Raw genomic sequence first — 13,164 nt, forward strand, 5'->3', positions numbered from 1 at the left:
TGCCCCGTGTAAGAGACGTGGAGGTCAGAGTAGCTTAACAAGACGGTTTTAATGCCCCTTGGAAGAGTGGTGGAGGTCACAGTAGCTTAACAAAACCGTTTTAATGCCCCTTGGAAGAGTGGTGGAGGTCGCAGTGGAATAAAAAGACAATATCAATGCCCCGTGAAAGAGACATGGAGGTCACAATAGCTTAACAAGACGGTTTTAATGCCGCTTGGAAGAGTGGTGGATTTTGCAGTGGAATAAAAAGACAATATCAATGCCCCTTGGAAGAGTGGTGGAGGTCGCAGTGGAATAAAAAGACATTATCAATGTCCTTGGAAGAGTAGAGGAGGTCGCAGTGGAATAAAAAGACAATATCAATGCCCCTTGATAGAGAAGTGGAGGTCACAGTAGCTTAGCAAGACGCTCTTAATGCCCCTTGGAAGAGTGGTGGAGGTCGCAGTGGTGAAATAAAACAATATCAATGCCCATTGGAAGAGTGGTGGAGGTCGCAGTGGAATAAAAAGACAATATCAATACCCCTTGGAAGAGTGGTGGAGGTCGCAGTGGAATAAAAAGACAATATCAATGCACCGTGGAAGAAATGTGGAGGTCAGAGAAGCTTAACAAGATGGTTTTAATGCCCCTTGGAAGAGTGGTGGAGGTCGCAGTGGAATAAAAAGACAATATAAATGCCCCGTGTAAGAGACGTGGAGGTCAGAGTAGCTTAACAAGACGGTTTTAATGCCCCTTGGAAGAGGGGTGGAGGTCACAGTGGAATAAAAAGACAATATTAATGCCCTGTGGAAGAGACGTGGAGGTCACAGTAGCTTAACAATCCGGTTTTAATGCCCCTATGAAGAGTGGTGGTGGTTGCAGTGGAATAAAAAGACAATATGAATGCCCCTTGGAAGAGTGGTGGAGGTCGCAGTGGAATAAAAAGACAATATCAATGCCCCGTGGAAGAGACGTGGAGGTCACAGTAGCATAACAATATGGTTTTAATGCCCCTTGGTAGAGTGTTGGAGGTCGCAGTGGAAAAAAAAGACAATATCAATGCCAATTGGAAGAGTGGTGGAGGTCGCAGTGTAATAAAAAGACAATATCAATGCCCCTTGGAAGAGTTGCGGAGCTCGCAGTGGAATAAAAAGACAATATCAATGATCTTTGGAAGAGTGGTGGATGTCGCAGTGGAATACAAAAACAATATCAATGCCCCTTGGAACAGTGGTCTAAGTCGCAGTGGAATAAAAAGACAATATCAATGCCCCTTGGAAGAGACTTGGAGGTCACAGTAGCTTGACAAGACGGTTTTAATGCCCCTTGGAAGAGTGGTGGAGGTCGCACTAGAATAAAAAGATAATATCAATGCCCCTTGGAAGAGTGGTGGAGGTCGCAGTTATAATAAAAAGACAATATCAATGCACCGTGGAAGAGACGTGGAGGTCACAGCAGCTTAACAAGATGGTTTTAATGCCCCTTGGAGGAGTGGTTGAGGTCGCAGTGGAATAAACAGACAATATCAATGCCCATTGGAAGAGTGGTGTAGGTCGCAGTGGAATAAAAAGACAATATGAATTCCCTGTGGAAGAGACGTGGAGGTCGCAGTGGAATAAAAAGACAATACCAATGCCACTTGGAAGAGTCGTGGAGTTCGCAGTGGAATAAAATGATAATATCAATGCCCCTTGGAAGAGTGGTGGAGGTCGCAGTGGAATAAAAAGACAATATCAATGCCCCTTGAAAGAGAGGTAGACGTCACAGTGGCTTAAGAAGGCAGTTTTAATGCCACTTGGAAAAATGGTGGACGTCGCAGTGGAATAAAAAGACAATAACAATGCCCCTTGGAAGAGTGGTGGAGTTCGCAGCGGAATAAAAAGACAATATCAATGCCCCGTGGAAGAGACGTGGAGGTAACAGCAGCTTAACAAGACGGTTTTAATGCCCATTGGAACAGTGGTGGAGGTCGCAGTGGAATAAAAAGACAATATCAATGCCCCTTGGAAGAGTGGTTGAGGTAACAGTGGTTAAAAAGACAATATCAATGCCTCGTGGAAGAGACGTGGAAGTCACAGTAGCTTAACAAGACGGTTTTAATGTCCCTTGGAAGAGTGGTGGAGGTCGCAGTTAAATAAAAAGACAATATCAATGCCCCTTGGAACAGTGGTGGAGGTCGCAGTGGAGTAAAAAGACAATATCAATGCCCCTTGGAAGTGTGGTGAAGGTCGCAGTGGAATAAAAAGACAATATCAATGCCCCATGGAAGAGACGTGGAGGTCACAGTAGCCTAACAAGACAGTTTTAATGCCCCTTGGAAGAGTGGTGGAGGTCACAGTGGAATAAAAAGACAATATCCGTGCTCTGTAGAAGAGACGTGGAGGTCACAATAGCTTAACAAGATGGTTTTAATGACCCTTGGAAGAGTGGTGCAGGTCACAGTGGAAAAAAAAGACAATATCAATGCCCATTGGAAGAGTGATGGAGGTCGCAGTGGATTAAAAAGACAATTTTAATGCCGCCTGGAATAGACGTGTAGGTCGCAGTGGAATAAAAAGACAATATCAATGCTCCTGGGAAGAGTGGTGGAGGACGCAGTGGAATAAAAAGACAATACCAATGCCACTTGGAAGAGTGGTGGAGTTCGAAGTGGAATAAAATTATAATATCAATGCCCCTTGGAAGAGTGGTGTAGGTCGCAGTGGAATAAAAAGACAATATCAATGCCCCTTGGAAGAGAGGTAGATGTCACAGTAGCTTAAGAAGGCGGTTGTAATGCCGCTTGGAAGAGTGGTGGAGGTCGCAGTGGAATAAAAAGACAATAACAATGCCCCTTGGAAGATACGTGGAGGTCACAGCAGCTTAACAAGACGGTTTTAATGCCCCTTGGAAGAGTGGTGGAGGTCCCAGTGGAATAAAAAGACAATATCAATGCCCCTTGGAAGACTGGTTGAGGTAACAGTGGTTAAAAAGACAATATCAATGCCCCATGGAAGAGACGTGGAAGTCACAGTAGCTTAACAAGACGGTTTTAATGTCCCTTGGAAGAGTGGTGGAGGTCGCAGTTACATAGTTACATAGTTACATAGTTAGTAAAGCCGAATAAAGACTTGCGTCCATCAAGTTCGACCTGTTAGTTCTGTAATTGCTAAAGTTGATCCAGAGGAGGGCAAAAACCCCAAATGATTTAGCCAATCTTCACCTGAGGAAAAATTCCCTCCCGACTCTGAAACCAGCAGTCAGAATAAATCCCTGTATCAACCTTCTATTTTATTCTATTTTTAAATATATGCTGAAATCTGCCTGGTATCTAGAAAAGCATCCAGTCCCCGCTTGAACTGGTTTAGTGAATCCGACATTACCGTCTCCTCACTCAGTGAATTCCATATTCTCACTGCTCTTACCATAAAGAACCCCTTCCTATGCTGGTGCTGAAACCTTTTCTCTTCCAGTCTTAGTGAATGCCCTCTTGTTACCGTAATATCCCTCCTTTTGAACAAATCCCGGGCAAGGTCTCTATACTGTCCCCTAACATATTTGTACACATTTATTATGTCCCCCCTCAACCTTCTCTTTTCCAGGCTGAATAGTCCTAGTTTTGCCAACCTCTCTGGGTATTGCAGTCCCTCCATTCCCCTTATTAATTTTGTTGCCCTCCTTTGTACCTTTTCAAGCTCATTTATATCCTTTCTATATATTGGGGCCCATAACTGAGCACAGTATTCCAAGTGTGGTCTGACCAGAGCTTTGTACAGTGGAAGAACAATGTTCTCATCCTTTGCAGCTATACCTATTCTGATACGTCCCAATACCCTGTTTGCCCTTACAGCAGCCGCCTGACTTTGGGCACTCCAATTTAGTTTGCTATCAATCAAGATGCCCAAGTCCTTCTCCATCTCTGAATTCCCCAATGGTTTCCCATTCAGTGAGTACTGGTGACTTCCATTTTTCCTTCCCATATGTATGACCTTACATTTCTCCTCATTAAACCTCATTTGCCATTTAATGCTCCACCTACCCAGCTTATCCAAATCCCTCTGTAGGTCTTCACTATCCTCTTTTGTATTAATTGTTTTACATAACTTTGTGTCATCTGCAAATATTGATATTTTACTATTTATCCCGTTGACTATGTCGTTAATAAAGATATTAAATAACATTGGGCCTAGTACAGACCCCTGTGGTACCCCACTAGTGACGCTTACCCAATCTGAGTATATTCCATTTATAACCACCCTCTGCCTTCTATCCTTTAGCCAGTTAGCTACCCACTTGCAGACATTTTCCCCCAGCCCCATCATTCTCATTTTGTATACCAACCTATTATGTGGCACGCTATCGAACGCTTTTGAGAAGTCGAGATACACGACATCCACTGGTTCCCCCTGATCTACTCGAGAGCTAACCTCCTCGTAGAAGTCAATCAGGTTTGTTTGGCAGGAGCGATTCCTCATGAATCCATGTTGGTTCGGGGTTAATAGATTATTAGCATCAAGATGCTCCGTAATTGCCTCATTAATAAAGCCTTCAAAAATTTTGCCCACAACGGACGTCAGACTCACCGGCCGATAGTTTCCGGTGTTACTTTTTGCTCCCTTTTTGAATATTGGCACTACATTCGCCTGTCGCCAATCAAGTGGCACAGACCCAGTCTCAATAGAGTCCTTCAATATAAGATATAACGGTCTGTCTATCACAGTTGAATAAAAAGACAATATTAATGCCCCTTGGAACAGTAGTGGAGGTCGCAGTGGAATAAAAAGACAATACCAATGCCTCTTGGAAGTGTGGTGAAGGTCGCAGTGGAATAAAAAGACAATATCAATGCCCCGTGGAAGAGATGTGGAGGTCACAGTAGCTTAACAAGACAGTTTTAATGCCCATTGGAAGAGTTGTGGTTGTCGCAGTGGAATAAAAAGACAATTTCAATGCCCCTTGGAAGAGTGGTGGAGGTCGCAGTGGAATAAAAAGACAATACCAATGCCCCGTGGAAGAAACGTGGAGGTCACAGTAGCTTAACAAGACGGTTTTAATGCCCCTTGGAGGAGTGGTGGAGGTCGAAGTGGAATAAAAAGACAATATCAATGCCCCATGGAAGAGACTTTGAGGTCACAGAAGCTTAACAATATGATTTTAATACGCATTGGAAGAGTGGTGGAGGTCGCATTGGAATAAAAAGACAATATCAATGCCCCTTGGAAGAGTGGTGGAGGTCGCAATGGAATAAAAAGACAATATAAATGCCCCGTGTAAGAGACGTGGAGGTCAGAGTCGCTTAACAAGACGGTTTTAATGCCCCTTGGAAGAGTGGTGGAGGTCACAGTGGAATAAAAAGACAATATTAATGCCCCGTGGAAGAGACGTGGCGGTCACAGTAGCTTAACAATCCGGTTTTAATGCCACTATGAAGAGTGGTGGTGGTTGCAGTGGAATAAAAAGACAATATCAATGCCCATTGGAAGAGTGGTGGAGGTCGCAGTGGAATAAAAAGACAATATCAATGCCCCGTGGAAGAGACGTGGAGGTCACAGTAGCATAACAAGATGGTTTTAATGCCCCTTGGTAGAGTGTTGGAGGTCGCAGTGGAAAAAAAGACAATATCAATGCCAATTGGAAGAGTGGTGCAGGTCGCAGTGGAATAAAAAGACAATATCAATGCCCCTTGGAAGAGTGGTGGAGCTCGCAGTGGAATAAAAAGACAATATCAATGCCCTTTGGAAGAGTGGTGGATGTCGCAGTGGAATAAAAAAACAATATCAATGCCCCTTGGAACAGTGGTCTAAGTCGCAGTGGAATAAAAAGACAATATCAATGCCCCTTGGAAGAGACTTGGAGGTCACAGTAGCTTGACAAGACGGTTTTAATGCCCCTTGGAAGAGTGGTGGAGGTCCCAGTGGAATAAAAAGACAATATCAATGCCCCTTGGAAGACTGGTTGAGGTAACAGTGGTTAAAAAGACAATATCAATGCCCCATGGAAGAGACGTGGAAGTCACAGTAGCTTAACAAGACGGTTTTAATGTCCCTTGGAAGAGTGGTGGAGGTCGCAGTTACATAGTTACATAGTTACATAGTTAGTAAAGCCGAATAAAGACTTGCGTCCATCAAGTTCGACCTGTTAGTTCTGTAATTGCTAAAGTTGATCCAGAGGAGGGCAAAAACCCCAAATGATTTAGCCAATCTTCACCTGAGGAAAAATTCCCTCCCGACTCTGAAACCAGCAGTCAGAATAAATCCCTGTATCAACCTTCTATTTTATTCTATTTTTAAGTATATGCTGAAATCTGCCTGGTATCTAGAAAAGCATCCAGTCCCCGCTTGAACTGGTTTAGTGAATCCGACATTACCGTCTCCTCACTCAGTGAATTCCATATTCTCACTGCTCTTACCATAAAGAACCCCTTCCTATGCTGGTGCTGAAACCTTTTCTCTTCCAGTCTTAGTGAATGCCCTCTTGTTACCGTAATATCCCTCCTTTTGAACAAATCCCGGGCAAGGTCTCTATACTGTCCCCTAACATATTTGTACACATTTATTATGTCCCCCCTCAACCTTCTCTTTTCCAGGCTGAATAGTCCTAGTTTTGCCAACCTCTCTGGGTATTGCAGTCCCTCCATTCCCCTTATTAATTTTGTTGCCCTCCTTTTTACCTTTTCAAGCTCATTTATATCCTTTCTATATATTGGGGCCCATGACTGAGCACAGTATTCCAAGTGTGGTCTGACCAGAGCTTTGTACAGTGGAAGAACAATGTTCTCATCCTTTGCAGCTATACCTCTTCTGATACATCCCATTACCCTGTTTGCCCTTACAGCAGCCGCCTGACTTTGGGCACTCCAATTTAGTTTGCTATCAATCAAGATGCCCAAGTCCTTCTCCATCTCTGAATTCCCCAATGGTTTCCCATTCAGTGAGTACTGGTGACTTCCATTTTTCCTTCCCATATGTATGACCTTACATTTCTCCTCGTTAAACCTCATTTGCCATTTAATGCTCCACCTACCCAGCTTATCCAAATCCCTCTGTAGGTCTTCACTATCCTCTTTTGTATTAATTGTTTTACATAACTTTGTGTCATCTGCAAATATTGATATTTTACTATTTATCCCGTTGACTATGTCGTTAATAAAGATATTAAATAACATTGGGCCTAGTACAGACCCCTGTGGTACCCCACTAGTGACGCTTACCCAATCTGAGTATATTCCATTTATAACCACCCTCTGTCTTCTATCCTTTAGCCAGTTAGCTACCCACTTGCAGACATTTTCCCCCAGCCCCATCATTCTCATTTTGTATACCAACCTATTATGTGGCACGCTATCGAACGCTTTTGAGAAGTCGAGATACACGACATCCACTGGTTCCCCCTGATCTACTCGAGAGCTAACCTCCTCGTAGAAGTCAATCAGGTTTGTTTGGCAGGAGCGATTCCTCATGAATCCATGTTGGTTCGGGGTTAATAGATTATTAGCATCAAGATGCTCCGTAATTGCCTCATTAATAAAGCCTTCAAAAATTTTGCCCACAACGGACGTCAGACTCACCGGCCGATAGTTTCCGGTGTTACTTTTTGCTCCCTTTTTGAATATTGGCACTACATTCGCCTGTCGCCAATCAAGTGGCACAGACCCAGTCTCAATAGAGTCCTTCAATATAAGATATAACGGTCTGTCTATCACAGTTGAATAAAAAGACAATATTAATGCCCCTTGGAACAGTAGTGGAGGTCGCAGTGGAATAAAAAGACAATACCAATGCCTCTTGGAAGTGTGGTGAAGGTCGCAGTGGAATAAAAAGACAATATCAATGCCCCGTGGAAGAGATGTGGAGGTCACAGTAGCTTAACAAGACAGTTTTAATGCCCATTGGAAGAGTTGTGGTTGTCGCAGTGGAATAAAAAGACAATTTCAATGCCCCTTGGAAGAGTGGTGGAGGTCGCAGTGGAATAAAAAGACAATACCAATGCCCCGTGGAAGAAACGTGGAGGTCACAGTAGCTTAACAAGACGGTTTTAATGCCCCTTGGAGGAGTGGTGGAGGTCGAAGTGGAATAAAAAGACAATATCAATGCCCCATGGAAGAGACTTTGAGGTCACAGAAGCTTAACAATATGATTTTAATACGCATTGGAAGAGTGGTGGAGGTCGCATTGGAATAAAAAGACAATATCAATGCCCCTTGGAAGAGTGGTGGAGGTCGCAATGGAATAAAAAGACAATATAAATGCCCCGTGTAAGAGACGTGGAGGTCAGAGTCGCTTAACAAGACGGTTTTAATGCCCCTTGGAAGAGTGGTGGAGGTCACAGTGGAATAAAAAGACAATATTAATGCCCCGTGGAAGAGACGTGGCGGTCACAGTAGCTTAACAATCCGGTTTTAATGCCACTATGAAGAGTGGTGGTGGTTGCAGTGGAATAAAAAGACAATATCAATGCCCATTGGAAGAGTGGTGGAGGTCGCAGTGGAATAAAAAGACAATATCAATGCCCCGTGGAAGAGACGTGGAGGTCACAGTAGCATAACAAGATGGTTTTAATGCCCCTTGGTAGAGTGTTGGAGGTCGCAGTGGAAAAAAAGACAATATCAATGCCAATTGGAAGAGTGGTGCAGGTCGCAGTGGAATAAAAAGACAATATCAATGCCCCTTGGAAGAGTGGTGGAGCTCGCAGTGGAATAAAAAGACAATATCAATGCCCTTTGGAAGAGTGGTGGATGTCGCAGTGGAATAAAAAAACAATATCAATGCCCCTTGGAACAGTGGTCTAAGTCGCAGTGGAATAAAAAGACAATATCAATGCCCCTTGGAAGAGACTTGGAGGTCACAGTAGCTTGACAAGACGGTTTTAATGCCCCTTGGAAGAGTGGTGGAGGTCGCACTAGAATAAAAAGATAATATCAATGCCCCTTGGAAGAGTGGTGGAGGTCGCAGTTATAATAAAAAGACAATATCAATGCCCCATGGAAGAGACGTGGAGGTCACAGTAGCTTAACAAGATGGTTTTAATGCCACTTGGAGGAGTGGTTGAGGTCGCAGTGGAATAAACAGACAATATCAATGCCCATTGGAAGAGTGGTGGAGGTCGCAGTGGAATAAAAAGACAATATGAATGCCCTGTTGAAGAGACGTGTAGGTCGCAGTGGAATAAAAAGACAATACCAATGCCACTTGGAAGAGTCGTGGAGTTCGCAGTGGAATAAAATGATAATATCAATGCCCCTTGGAAGAGTGGTGGAGGTCGCAGTGGAATAAAAAGACAGTATCAATGCCCCTTGGAAGAGAGATAGACGTCACAGTGGCTTAAGAAGGCGGTTTTAATGTCGCTTGGAGGAGTGGTGGAGGTCGCAGTGGAATAATAAGACAATAACAATGCCCCTTGGAAGAGTGGTGGAGTTCGCAGCGGAATAAAAAGACAATATCAATGCCCCGTGGAAGAGACATGGAGGTAACAGCAGCTTAACAAGACGGTTTTAATGCCCCTTGGAAGAGTGGTGGAGGTCGCAGTGGAATAAAAAGACAATATCAATGCCCCTCGGAAGAGTGGTTGAGGTAACAGTGGTTAAAAAGACAATATCAATGCCCCGTGGAAGAGACGTGGAAGTCACAGTAGCTTAACAAGACGAATTTAATGTCCCTTGGAAGAGTGGTGGAGGTCGCAGTTGATAAAAAAGACAATATCAATGCTGCTTGGAACAGTGGTGGAGGTCGCAGTGGAGTAAAAAGACAGTATCAATGCCCCATGGAAGTGTGGTGAAGGTCGCAGTGGAATAAAAGGACAATATCAATGCCCCATGGAAGAGACGTGGAGGTCACAGAAGCCTAAAAAGACAGTTTTAATGCCCCTTGGAAGAGTGGTGGAGGTCGCAGTGGAATAAAAAGACAATATCCGTGCTCTGTAGTAGAGACGTGGAGGTCACAATAGCTCAACAAGACGGTTTTAATGACCCTTGGAAGAGTGGTGGAGGTCACAGTGGAAAAAAAAGACAATATCAATGCCCATTGGAAGAATGGTGGAGGTCGCAGTGGATTAAAAAGACAATTTTAATGCCCCCTGGAATAGACGTGGAGGTCGCAGTGGAATAAAAAGACAATATCAATGCCCCTTGGAAGAGTGGTGGAGGTTGCAGTGGAATAAAAAGACAATACCAATGCCACTTGGAAGAGTCGTGGAGTTCGCAGTGGAATAAAATGATAATATCAATGCTCCTTGGAAGAGTGGTGGAGGTCGCAGTGGAATAAAAAGACAATATCAATGCCCCTTGGAAGAGAGGTAGACGTCACAGTAGCTTAAGAAGGCGGTTTTAATGCCGCTTGGAAGAGTGGTGGAGGTCGCAGTGGAATAAAAAGACAATAACAGTGCCCCTTGGAAGACTGGTGGAGTTTGCAGTGGAATAAAAAAACATTATCAATGCCCCGTGGAAGATACGTGGAGGTCACAGCAGCTTAACAAGAAGGTTTTAATGCCCCTTGGAAGAGTGGTGGAGGTCGCAGTGGAATAAAAACACAATATCAATGCCCCTTGGAACAGTAGTGGAGGTCGCAGTGGAATAAAAAGACAATACCAATGCCTCTTGGAAGTGTGGTGAAGGTCGCAGTGGAATAAAAAGACAATATCAAAGCCCCGTGGAAGAGATGTGGAGGTCACAGTAGCTTAACAAGACAGTTTTAATGCTACTTGGAAGAGTTGTGGAGGTCGCAGTGGAATAAAAAGAAAATTTCAATGCCCCTTGGAAGAGTGGTGGAGGTCGCAGTGGAATAAAAAGAAAAGACCAATGCCCCGTGGAAGAAACGTGGAGGTCACAGTAGCTTAACAAGACGGTTTTAATGCCCCTTGGAAGAGTGATGGAGGTCGCAGTGGAATAAAAAGACAATATCAATGCCCCATGGAAGAGTGGTGGAGGTCGCAGTGGATTAAAAAGACAATTTTAATGCCCTCTGCAATAGACGTGGAGGTCGCAGTGGAATAAAAAGGCAATATCAATGCCCCTTGGAAAAGTGGTGGAGGTCGCAGTGGAGTAAAAAGACAATATCAATGCCCCGTGGAACAGACGTGGAGGTCACAGTAGCTTAAGAAGACGGTTTAATTGCCCCTTTGAAGACTAGTGGAGGTCATAGTGCAATAAAAAGACAATATCAATGCCCTTAGGAAGAGTGGTGGAGGTCGCAGTGGAATAAAAAGACAATATCAATGCCCATTGGAAGAGTGGTGGAGGTTGCAGTGGCATAAAAAGACAATATCAATGCCCCTTGGAAGAGTGGTGGATGTCGCAGTGGAAAAAAAGGACAACATCAATGCCCCGTGGAAAAATGTGGAGGTCAGAGGAGCTTATCTAGACAGTTTTAATGCCCCTTGGAAGAGTGGTGGAGGTCGCAGTGGAATAAATAGAAAATATTAATGCCCTTAGAAGAGTGGTGGAGGTCGCAGAGGAATAAAAAGACAATATCAATGCCACGTGGAAGAGACGTGGAGGTCACAGTAGCTTAACAAGAATGTTTTAATGCCCCTTGGAAGAGTGGTGGAGGTCACAGTAGCTTAACAAAACCGTTTTAATGCCCCTTGGAAGAGTGGTGGAGGTCGCAGTGGAATAAAAGGACAATATCAATGCCCCATGGAAGAGACGTGGAGGTCACAGTAGCTTAAAAAGACGGTTTCAATGTTCCTTGGAAAATTGGTGGAGGTCGCAGTGGAATAAAAAGACAATATCAATGCCCCTTGGAAGAGTGGTGGAGGTCGCAGTGGAATAAAAAGACATTATCAATGCCCTTGGAAGAGTAGAGGAGGTCGCAGTGGAATAAAAAGACAATATCAATGCCCCTTGGTAGAAAAGTGGAGGTCACAGTAGCTTAACAAGACGCTCTTAATGGCCCTTGGAAGAGTGATGGAGGTCGCAGTGGAGAAAAAAGACAATATCAATGCCCTTTAGAAGAGTGGTGGAGGTCGCAGTGGAATAAAAAGACAATATCAATTCCCCTTGGAAGAGTGGTGTAGGTCGCAGTGGAATAAAAAGACAATATCAATACACCGTGGAAGAAATTTGGAGGTCAGAGAAGCTTAACAAGATGGTTTTAATGCCCCTTGGAAGAGTGGTGGAGGTCGCAGTCAAATAAAAAAACAATATTAATGCCCCTTGGAAGAGTGGAGGAGGTCGCAGTGGCATAAAAAGACAATATCAATGCCCCGTGGAAGAGACGTGGAGGGCACAGTAGCTTAAAAAGACGGTTTCAATGTTCCTTGGAAAATTGGTGGAGGTCGCAGTGGAATAAAAAGACAATATCAATGCCCCTTGGAAGAGTGGTGGAGGTCGCAGTGGAATAAAAAGACAATTCCAATGCCACTTGGAAGAGTCGTGGAGTCCGCAGTGGAATAAAATGATAATATCAACGCCCCTTGGAAGAGTGGTGGAGGTTGCAGTGGAATAAAAAGACAATATAAATGCCCCGTGGAAGAGACGTGGAGGTCACAGAAGCTTAATAAGACAGTTTTAATGCCCCTTGGAAGAGTTGTGGAGGTCGCAGTGGAATAAAAAGACAATTTCTATGCCCCTTGGAAGAGTGGTGGAGGTCGCAGTGGAATAAAAAGACAATAGCAATGCCCCGTGGAAGAAACGTGGAGTTCACAGTAGCTTAACAAGACGGTTTTAATGCCCCTTGGAAGAGTGGTGGGGGTCGAAGTGAAATAAATAGACAATATCAATGCCCCATGGAAGAGTGGTGGAGGTCGCAGTGGAATAAAAAGACAATTTTAATGCCCCCTGGAAGAGACGTGGAGGTCGCAGTGGTTTAAATAGACAATTTCATTGCCCCTTGGAAGAGTGGTGGAGGTCGCAGTGGAATAAAAAGACAATATCAATGCCCCGTGGAATAGACGTGGAGGTCACAGTAGCTTAACAAGACGGTTTAAATGCCCCTTGGAAGAGTGGTGGAGGTCACAGTGGAATTACAAGACAATATCAATGCCACTAGGAAGAGTGGTGGAGGTCGCAGTGGAATAAAAAGACAATATCCATGCCCCGTGGAAGAGACGTGGAGGTCACAGTAGCTTAGAAAGACAGTTTTAATGCCCCTTGGAGGAGTGGTGGAGGTCACAGTGGGAAAAAAAGACAATATCATTGCCCATTGGAAGAGTAGGGGAGGTCGCAGTGGCATAAAAAGACAATATCAATGCCCCTTGGAAGAGTAGTGGATA

The sequence above is a fragment of the Phyllobates terribilis genome, unplaced genomic scaffold (genome assembly GCF_046119375.1).
Source record: "Phyllobates terribilis strain yellow unplaced genomic scaffold, ASM4611937v1 Scaffold_11__3_contigs__length_659146591, whole genome shotgun sequence".
Lineage (NCBI taxonomy): Eukaryota > Metazoa > Chordata > Amphibia > Anura > Dendrobatidae > Phyllobates > Phyllobates terribilis.